The sequence below is a fragment of the Centruroides sculpturatus genome, unplaced genomic scaffold (genome assembly GCF_000671375.1).
Source record: "Centruroides sculpturatus isolate CEXI.00-Female unplaced genomic scaffold, Cexi_2.0 scaffold1320, whole genome shotgun sequence".
In the NCBI taxonomy this organism is placed as follows: domain Eukaryota; kingdom Metazoa; phylum Arthropoda; class Arachnida; order Scorpiones; family Buthidae; genus Centruroides; species Centruroides sculpturatus.
Genome location: NW_019385657.1, coordinates 14,310 through 25,915, shown reverse-complemented (window position 1 = coordinate 25,915; position 11,606 = coordinate 14,310). Strand labels below are relative to the sequence as shown.

At 28.7% G+C, this 11,606-nt stretch overlaps 1 protein-coding gene and 1 long non-coding RNA gene across 2 annotated transcripts in view; both read left to right on the top strand.

Moving 5' to 3' along the window:
* The window catches only part of LOC111640927 (ribosomal protein S6 kinase beta-1-like), a 71,030-nt gene that overhangs the window by 52,204 nt on the left and 7,220 nt on the right, over positions 1 to 11,606 (top strand). The window lies entirely within an intron of this gene.
* LOC111640928 lies at positions 3,764 to 6,472 on the top strand. Its single transcript, XR_002759333.1, has 3 exons — positions 3,764 to 3,896; positions 5,621 to 5,867; positions 6,280 to 6,472. It is a non-coding gene; the product is annotated as an uncharacterized LOC111640928 (long non-coding RNA).

Here is an 11,606-nt window from a genome sequence, read left to right as displayed (position 1 = left end):
AATAAACAGATTTTACTTTCATTTTAAGTTATTTTTATATTAATTTGTATAATAATGTATGTTAAATAACACATAAACATATGCACATGAAGAAATGTAAAGTTCATTTTTTGTGATGTAGGTCCTGACTTTTCTAAAATTCTTGTTCTTTTGCAATAAACTCATGAAGTTTTATTTGTTGCTTTTTTCTTTCCTTACGAAAATGTCGGTAGCAGAAGATCGCATCCAAAATGCCTCGTTTTGCTTTTACACCCCTTTCAAAATCTGGATCATTCGCTCTCAATTTGATCAATGATTTTGGTTATCTTACCAAACTTTTACTAAGGAAATCTGTAGAGAAATTTTTTGGGTTCTTTGTTTTCAGAATATCTATTTTCCAGTTCCACATGAATTTCATGTTCCGCCAGTTCTTGAAGGTTGTTGTTGGTAAGGCTCTCACCAGAAACCTGCTGTAACTCCTCAATATCCTGCTTGTCTATATCTCCTAGTCCTGCTATATCTATTAGGTTGAGTTTGGTCAACCTAATGATACAATGATAGGCTCTTCTCATTGAGAATTCTTGGATACCTTTAGCCATAACTTCTTCCATACTTCATTCGTGCATTTATCAGTTAATTCTTGCCAAGCAAAGTTACTATTTCCTATGATATTCATGATGATATATTTTTTCCAAAATTGCACCAAACAAACATAGATTTAAAGAAAGTACACCTTTTTGCTACCTTTTGCTGATTGATTTGTGTTTGCAAATAATTGTATTATATATGAATCAATGAAATGCCACAATAGTTTAAATCAGTGTAAATTTTGAGCTTTTTTCTAGGCTTTGAGCAGACTGTGTTAAGCAGGGTCTTACTGTATATCATTTCACAATTCAATAAATTGAAAGTAGATGTTACATTTTTCAGTGTATTGTGTCTCATCATAAACTTTATTTGAATTACCCAAATATGTAATTTTTATGCATTGTGGTTAGTATGTGCACTTTGGTTTAAAGGTGGTAGTGCCTCAAACTATCAAGACTTTATTGTAAAAGCATTTTTATCATCCATACACAGTATATGAGATATGGTATTAATATATTTTATATTTTATTTTGTTGTTGCTTGCAGTGACAGATCCAGAAGAAATCAAAAGAGGGGTAACTCAAAATTTAAAGTATTTGAATAATTATAAGTATTTTTTATTAACCTCTGCAAGATGATTGCATTGTGGATTGCCCAATAAATCATGTTTGCCATTGTAAATATTTTTGAAAATGGGTGTATGAAAAAAGCTTGCATGAAAATTATGCACGGAAAAAAATCCCATTGTCGTGTGTAAAAAGAAAAGTGCGCACACAGAAAAATAATCACATATAATAATTTTCACATAAAAGTAATGTATGTGTAATTTCAAATACCATAGATATTTATAATTGTACATAACCACTCATCCCCCATTTATGAGAATGAATAGTTATTACCATTATATTAAATTGTTATCAATATCTTATGATTAAAATATTTCATATTTATATGCAACAATATACATTGTGATTTTGTTAAGTATAGTTAAATAATAATTTTTTTAATGCTATAAATGCATTAATTCATTTCTATACAAAAGTGGACTGTATATGAAGAGGACTGTAATGTTTTAATGAGTGTAATTGTTTGTAAAGAATTCAGGAAATAAAAGTGAACAGTTTTTTATCTACAAAACTTTATTAGAAGGAAAAACAACAATGATATAAGCAAAATATTCTCAAAAGAAAATAATTTTAAATGTTGGGACCTATTAAATTAAACATTAAATAAATAAATATAATTAAATTAAATACTTTAAATTTATATATCAGCCTTTTTAATGTTGGTCTGAAATAAAGACAAAGACATTTTTTTTAAAATTATTGTTCGTAGGGAATACAATACAATTCCCAACTTATTTTTATTGTGTTTCACTTTAATAAAAAATGTTGGCACCCTGACAATTTTTAATGATCATAGGTAAAACAGTAAATAGAAACACCAAAGACAATTTATTGAAGAAGAAAAACAGATTAGTAATAGAAAGCAAATATTATTACTTAATTCAAACTGATAATTAATGTGATGGATAAAATTTATTTTCTTTCAATATTTTAAATAGCTTTAGTGCCTGGATTTGTACCTTTGTTGGTATCTGCCTTTTCAGTCTCCTTGTAACTATAAACATTTGAAGTATTTGCTACATTTTTCTTCAAATCTCCTTCTCATGGCCAACACTCCATGATATTTTAATTTTGGATATACACAATACTAAAAGCACTATAAATTTATATGATTCCCAATATATTGTTATGTGAAAAAAATATCACAAAACAAATGCAGTGCAAAACTAATAATCTTTGACTGATATGCCTGCTTGTATGATGTACCATTGCACTCCAACATACTACAGATGATGAGACATTAATTAATTAACCCCTTCACTAGCATCTGACATGAGTGTTCCATCATTAGTATCAAAGTATGTATAGTTTTGGATTTGTTTTCAACTTAACCCAGTCAGATTGCCAGTCAGATGTCCAATGGTACTCCATTGGACATCTGACTGGCTTCTCCCATTATTAGATTAAATAGGCTTGCACTGCAGATATCAATGAATAAATAATAATACAGTTGTTAAATTACTTTATCATATTTAACAACTGTATTATTATATGTTAGATACTTTTTAAGGTTATAAGGTTATTTTTTAAAATGATTTTCTAGCTTTGGTTTAAATTTTGCCATTTTTATGGTTTTACCTTGTCAAACATTATATCAAGATTTTAGTTCATTTTGTTACAGATAAATTGGTCCTCACTATTTATAAAGCTATAAATAACTCTAGCACATGTATAGGATGTCATAAGAGGACTTGATCCAAGACTAGAACCATTACACTTCATGTCCCAAATATGCATTGGCACATTCATACATCAATAGACTCATCAGATTTTATTGGCAGAATGGATTCTGCCAATAAAGTCTGATGAGTCTATTGTATTTCACAGGACCCTAGGGTCCTGTGAAATACAATTTGGGAACCCCTAATATACAGAAAATAAAAGTAAACAGTTTTTGTTATTTATAAATTAAAATTCAGAGTAAATTATATATAGACTGTCTAATATACCCAGCTTTTTAACATCATATGGCCTAAAATTCTTCAAATACTTATTATTTATTTATTTCATTATTAAAACATTAAATCTATAACATAACATTTAAAATTATTAATATACTTTAACAATACAAAATTGACTTATTTTAATTTTTCTTTATCTGTATTTTAATAAATATATTTGATAGACTAAGTGACCACAACAAAGGACTACCTAACACTAAGAATAAAAATGACAGTTATTTAATAATAATAATAAATTTATCTGTAATGAGAGAGGAGAACTGTAGAGAGCAATGACAAATGAACTGTGCTGAGAAACAACTGACAATGAATGGTCACAGTCACCATCCCACACACAAAGAGAGATGATCAGAACTTTCAATTTATTATAGCTTCCTTTAAAAACAAATAATTTTTTTATGCCAATAAGAATACATCATCTCTGAACTTCAAATCGAGTATGACATAACTTAGATGTGATAAATTGTTTTATTTTCTGTATGATTTCATATTTCTATTTGATCTCTAAATTTTATATATGCATAAAAGTTATGTTTGAGTTCTAGTTTAATTTCAGTTTTAAAATATATGCTAATGTATTTAATATATTATGTAGATAAATAATAATGAATGACTTATTAATGTTTTTGATATAGGGTTTTACATATGTGGCTCCATCTGTTTTAGAAGAGTTACCTCGACCTTTAATTCTTAGAGCAAGATCACCAAGGAAATTTTCTCATAGCCCACGCTGGCCTTTCAGGTAATTGGTTTATTATTTCTTTATATACAGTGTAACCAGTGGTGATATTCGAAATATTTAACAAAGGGTTTGCAAACAGAAAATTTTTCCTTAACAATTTTTTTTTTCGCTCAAATGGTGCATTAGCAACATTAGCTCAAAAACTGACCTTAAGATACCCATATAAATAAAAAAGATGCATTCACAAAATTAAGTCAGTTAAAATTTAATATTGTGTATGCCAGAACTATATTTTTTTATAAATAATAAAAAAAAATAATAACATATTTTAATATTTTTCATTCAAAATATTTTATAAACATAAAAATTGGTTTTTTTTTAATTAGAAAAAGTCATAGGGAAAGCAGTTAAACAAGAAAAACTTTTCTAAATCATTTATTTTATCGTTAGGTATTATTATAATAATAGACAGATGTCATCGTCTCTCGAAATACAATATCTTTCTTATTTCGCTGTCGATAGCCCGACATGTGTTCCGCAGCCATCTTGTATTTTCTCACGCGCGTGGGATTGTGGGATCTCTCTTATGACTGGATCTAGTTTCGAGAACTCTCTCGAGTCAATCGCGATTGAACCTTGTTTTAGTTGAAATTGAAACGGTCGATGGCGGTTGCACTAGGCAAACAGGATATAAGGCTCTAGTTTAGTAGTGTTACAGAGTATAATATGTATATTTTAATATATTTTTTAAAAGAAACAAAACCACTGAGAAATGTTACGTGTGTTTAACAACGGGTTCGGAAAACTTTGAAAATGTTAACAACGGGTTCGGCCGAACCTGTGCGAACCCGCTGAATATCACCACTGAGTGTAACCTTGCTTAATGAGCATAATTCATTCCAGAATCTCGCTCACAACATGAAACAATTTTTTTCATATAAATTAATGTAAAATGCGATAATGCATTCCATGCCAAAAAAAAATTTTCAAATATTTTATGTATAATGTTTATTCAAAGAAAATTATACAATATATATTGTTAAAGAGTGTGAATCATCATTATCTTCTACTGCAGAATGAACCAACCTGGAATGCGAATTTGATTTGCAGAAAACAAAAAAAAAAATCACAGATAATATGTCTGATAAACATGCCAAACGATATGCCAAATTCTTGGGCTATGTAAAAGCTATCATTAGAAATTAATTAATTTGACTAGAAGTAAGCAGTTATGTTGTCATCTCTTATTAAATTTAATAATTATAAATAAATAATTTTTAATTTAGACATTTTTGGAATTTAATTTGGAATTGGTCATTAAATTTAATATGAGATGGCAGCATAACTGCCTACCTTTAGTCAAATTAATTAATTTCTAATATTTAATTATAGTCTTTACAAATAGCCCAAGAATTTGTTATACCATTTGACGTGTTTATTATATAACGGGCTATGGTTGTTGATGTTTATATGTATTATGTCTGAACACACAAATTTGGAAAAATGTATGATCACAAGCAGCACTAAAATGCTAGCAAAACAAGTGCTAAACACAGACTGATGTAGCATGTGCACAATCTGGGACTTCCCCTCTCCTTGTCACTCTTGAGAAGTGTCACTAGTTAAGTAAGTCATTTTTTTACAATTTGTTTTGCTTGTTATGCGAATTACTTGTTATGAGAGGTGCTCGTTAAGCAAGGTTCCAATGTATACATAAGTAAAAGTTCAAAACCACTATATTTTAAGTTTGAGATCATGTTAATTAAAATACTTAAATTTTATAGTCCTTCCAAATCAGTGAATCAATTTTCTTTTGAGGAAAATTCAAAAAATGGGACTTCATCACCAGTTGGACCATCACAGTTGGACATCTTAACTCCTTTTAATATATCTAGACTGAGTGAAGAACAAATGGATACCAGTAGCATTCATACCACTAGTAGCTGTCTTCCACAGGAACCAACTTCTTTTCTAGGATCTCATCCTCCTCGTTCACCTGCAATTCCAGCACGTAGTATACATGAACAGAAGGTAAATTTTAATATCTATTATTTAATCTTGTAAAAAATAAATATTAAAAAAATTGTTATTTTTTAATGCAACGGACATTATTACAAAAAAACTTACAGTACACCTTTATATTGGAATTCTTCACCTCTATTATCTCACTTTAAAATTTATCCAATATACAAACTTTTTTTTATGTAAATTTCAAGAAGAGAGAAGAATGTCATCAGAAGTTACATGAGATACTAGCGCGGGTTTCACGTTAGCAAACAAGACTATTTATAATCAAGTGGATATTTTACTGCTATAGTCGCGAACATCAGTAATGTTGTCAAGGTTTGTTATAATCAATGCAGAGAAGTATGAACAAGAATCAACAAATAACACAAGATAATTTGTCAGAATCAGTTTTTAAAATATATATATTTTATTTCAGATTTAAAAATGGAAAATTACTTAGAAGAAATAGAAGAAATTATAGAAGGAAAGTTGCAATAATTGGCAAGTCCATCCCACTGCAAGGGAGGTGAAAAGAAGAAAAATGGCTACATAAATAATATGAAGGAGTATACTGCACATAATACCAGTGGCCTTTTCTGTATCTATTATTAACACTACATGATCAATGAATTTTTNCCCACTATTTATAAAGCTATAAATAACTCTAGCACATGTATAGGATGTCATAAGAGGACTTGATCCAAGACTAGAACCATTACACTTCATGTCCCAAATATGCATTGGCACATTCATACATCAATAGACTCATCAGATTTTATTGGCAGAATGGATTCTGTCAGTTAATACTGATGCCTAATGTTCTAGATAAATACAAGAGGTATCACTCTATCACCATGGAAATTAAACTTCACATTATAGAACTAAGTGTGTTAGGTGGAAAAAAGGCATTTGAAACACCTGCTAGTAAACAGTAGAACTCAGGGTAAATGAGTGTAATGTATTTTATTAAATACATTGAAGTCAAACATTAACAATATGGGGTTATTCTGAGTAGAATTGTTCTTTCTGGATTTGTTTTCAACTTAAGACAAAAACCTCAAGAACATAACCTGTTTGTAAGTAGGGGAGCACCTGTAGAATGTTGTATCTCATAAATTAGAGTCTCAATAATTTGAGTTGATCAGGAATGTGACAACTTTGAACTATCATTAACTTCATGCTTACGATTTGGCTATCACTTGGGTAGCCAAATCTAGAAATATCTGACAACTACAGTAATACTCTGCTTAATGCGGGGATGCATTCCTAGATAACAAAGTGCTAAGTTAAACAAGGTCATTTTAACATAGAGTAAATAGGGATATGGGGAACATGCGACCAAAAATAAACAAATTTTACTTTCATTTTAAGTTATTTTTATATTAATTTGTATAATAATGTATGTTAAATAACACATAAACATATGCACATGAAGAAATGTAAAGTTCATTTTTTGTGATGTAGGTCCTGACTTTTCTAAAATTCTTGTTCTTTTGCAATAAACTCATGAAGTTTTATTTGTTGCTTTTTTCTTTCCTTACGAAAATGTTGGTAGCAGAAGATCGCATCCAAAATGCCTCGTTTTGCTTTTACACCCCTTTCAAAATCTGGATCATTCGCTCTCAATTTGATCAATGATTTTGGTTATCTTACCAAACTTTTACTAAGGAAATCTGTAGAGAAATTTTTTGGGTTCTTTGTTTTCAGAATATCTATTTTCCAGTTCCACATGAATTTCATGTTCCGCCAGTTCTTGAAGGTTGTTGTTGGTAAGGCTCTCACCAGAAACCTGCTGTAACTCCTCAATATCCTGCTTGTCTATATCTCCTAGTCCTGCTATATCTATTAGGTTGAGTTTGGTCAACCTAATGATACAATGATAGGCTCTTCTCATTGAGAATTCTTGGATACCTTTAGCCATAACTTCTTCCATACTTCATTCGTGCATTTATCAGTTAATTCTTGCCAAGCAAAGTTACTATTTCCTATGATATTCATGATGATATATTTTTTCCAAAATTGCACCAAACAAACATAGATTTAAAGAAAGTACACCTTTTTGCTACCTTTTGCTGATTGATTTGTGTTTGCAAATAATTGTATTATATATGAATCAATGAAATGCCACAATAGTTTAAATCAGTGTAAATTTTGAGCTTTTTTCTAGGCTTTGAGCAGACTGTGTTAAGCAGGGTCTTACTGTATATCATTTCACAATTCAATAAATTGAAAGTAGATGTTACATTTTTCAGTGTATTGTGTCTCATCATAAACTTTATTTGAATTACCCAAATATGTAATTTTTATGCATTGTGGTTAGTATGTGCACTTTGGTTTAAAGGTGGTAGTGCCTCAAACTATCAAGACTTTATTGTAAAAGCATTTTTATCATCCATACACAGTATATGAGATATGGTATTATTATATTTTATATTTTATTTTGTTGTTGCTTGCAGTGACAGATCCAGAAGAAATCAAAAGAGGGGTAACTCAAAATTTAAAGTATTTGAATAATTATAAGTATTTTTTATTAACCTCTGCAAGATGATTGCATTGTGGATTGCCCAATAAATCATGTTTGCCATTGTAAATATTTTTGAAAATGGGTGTATGAAAAAAGCTTGCATGAAAATTATGCACGGAAAAAAATCCCATTGTCGTGTGTAAAAAGAAAAGTGCGCACACAGAAAAATAATCACATATAATAATTTTCACATAAAAGTAATGTATGTGTAATTTCAAATACCATAGATATTTATAATTGTACATAACCACTCATCCCCCATTTATGAGAATGAATAGTTATTACCATTATATTAAATTGTTATCAATATCTTATGATTAAAATATTTCATATTTATATGCAACAATATACATTGTGATTTTGTTAAGTATAGTTAAATAATAATTTTTTTAATGCTATAAACGCATTAATTCATTTCTATACAAAAGTGGACTGTATATGAAGAGGACTGTAATGTTTTAATGAGTGTAATTGTTTGTAAAGAATTCAGGAAATAAAAGTGAACAGTTTTTTATCTACAAAACTTTATTAGAAGGAAAAACAACAATGATATAAGCAAAATATTCTCAAAAGAAAATAATTTTAAATGTTGGGACCTATTAAATTAAACATTAAATAAATAAATATAATTAAATTAAATACTTTAAATTTATATATCAGCCTTTTTAATGTTGGTCTGAAATAAAGACAAAGACATTTTTTTTTAAATTATTGTTCGTAGGGAATACAATACAATTCCCAACTTATTTTTATTGTGTTTCACTTTAATAAAAAATGTTGGCACCCTGACAATTTTTAATGATCATAGGTAAAACAGTAAATAGAAACACCAAAGACAATTTATTGAAGAAGAAAAACAGATTAGTAATAGAAAGCAAATATTATTACTTAATTCAAACTGATAATTAATGTGATGGATAAAATTTATTTTCTTTCAATATTTTAAATAGCTTTAGTGCCTGGATTTGTACCTTTGTTGGTATCTGCCTTTTCAGTCTCCTTGTAACTATAAACATTTGAAGTATTTGCTACATTTTTCTTCAAATCTCCTTCTCATGGCCAACACTCCATGATATTTTAATTTTGGATATACACAATACTAAAAGCACTATAAATTTATATGATTCCCAATATATTGTTATGTGAAAAAAATATCACAAAACAAATGCAGTGCAAAACTAATAATCTTTGACTGATATGCCTGCTTGTATGATGTACCATTGCACTCCAACATACTACAGATGATGAGACATTAATTAATTAACCCCTTCACTAGCATCTGACATGAGTGTTCCATCATTAGTATCAAAGTATGTATAGTTTTGGATTTGTTTTCAACTTAACCCAGTCAGATTGCCAGTCAGATGTCCAATGGTACTCCATTGGACATCTGACTGGCTTCTCCCATTATTAGATTAAATAGGCTTGCACTGCAGATATCAATGAATAAATAATAATACAGTTGTTAAATTACTTTATCATATTTAACAACTGTATTATTATATGTTAGATACTTTTTAAGGTTATAAGGTTATTTTTTAAAATGATTTTCTAGCTTTGGTTTAAATTTTGCCATTTTTATGGTTTTACCTTGTCAAACATTATATCAAGATTTTAGTTCATTTTGTTACAGATAAATTGGTCCTCACTATTTATAAAGCTATAAATAACTCTAGCACATGTATAGGATGTCATAAGAGGACTTGATCCAAGACTAGAACCATTACACTTCATGTCCCAAATATGCATTGGCACATTCATACATCAATAGACTCATCAGATTTTATTGGCAGAATGGATTCTGCCAATAAAGTCTGATGAGTCTATTGTATTTCACAGGACCCTAGGGTCCTGTGAAATACAATTTGGGAACCCCTAATATACAGAAAATAAAAGTAAACAGTTTTTGTTATTTATAAATTAAAATTCAGAGTAAATTATATATAGACTGTCTAATATACCCAGCTTTTTAACATCATATGGCCTAAAATTCTTCAAATACTTATTATTTATTTATTTCATTATTAAAACATTAAATCTATAACATAACATTTAAAATTATTAATATACTTTAACAATACAAAATTGACTTATTTTAATTTTTCTTTATCTGTATTTTAATAAATATATTTGATAGACTAAGTGACCACAACAAAGGACTACCTAACACTAAGAATAAAAATGACAGTTATTTAATAATAATAATAAATTTATCTATAATGAGAGAGGAGAACTGTAGAGAGCAATGACAAATGAACTGTGCTGAGAAACAACTGACAATGAATGGTCACAGTCACCATCCCACACACAAAGAGAGATGATCAGAACTTTCAATTTATTATAGCTTCCTTTAAAAACAAATAATTTTTTTATGCCAATAAGAATACATCATCTCTGAACTTCAAATCGAGTATGACATAACTTAGATGTGATAAATTGTTTTATTTTCTGTATGATTTCATATTTCTATTTGATCTCTAAATTTTATATATGCATAAAAGTTATGTTTGAGTTCTAGTTTAATTTCAGTTTTAAAATATATGCTAATGTATTTAATATATTATGTAGATAAATAATAATGAATGACTTATTAATGTTTTTGATATAGGGTTTTACATATGTGGCTCCATCTGTTTTAGAAGAGTTACCTCGACCTTTAATTCTTAGAGCAAGATCACCAAGGAAATTTTCTCATAGCCCACGCTGGCCTTTCAGGTAATTGGTTTATTATTTCTTTATATACAGTGTAACCAGTGGTGATATTCGAAATATTTAACAAAGGGTTTGCAAACAGAAAATTTTTCCTTAACAATTTTTTTTTTCGCTCAAATGGTGCATTAGCAACATTAGCTCAAAAACTGACCTTAAGATACCCATATAAATAAAAAAGATGCATTCACAAAATTAAGTCAGTTAAAATTTAATATTGTGTATGCCAGAACTATATTTTTTTATAAATAATAAAAAAAAATAATAACATATTTTAATATTTTTCATTCAAAATATTTTATAAACATAAAAATTGGTTTTTTTTTAATTAGAAAAAGTCATAGGGAAAGCAGTTAAACAAGAAAAACTTTTCTAAATCATTTATTTTATCGTTAGGTATTATTATAATAATAGACAGATGTCATCGTCTCTCGAAATACAATATCTTTTTTATTTCGCTGTCGATAGCCCGACACGTGTTCCGCAGCCATCTTGTATTTTCTCGCGCGCGTGGGATTGTGGGATCTCTC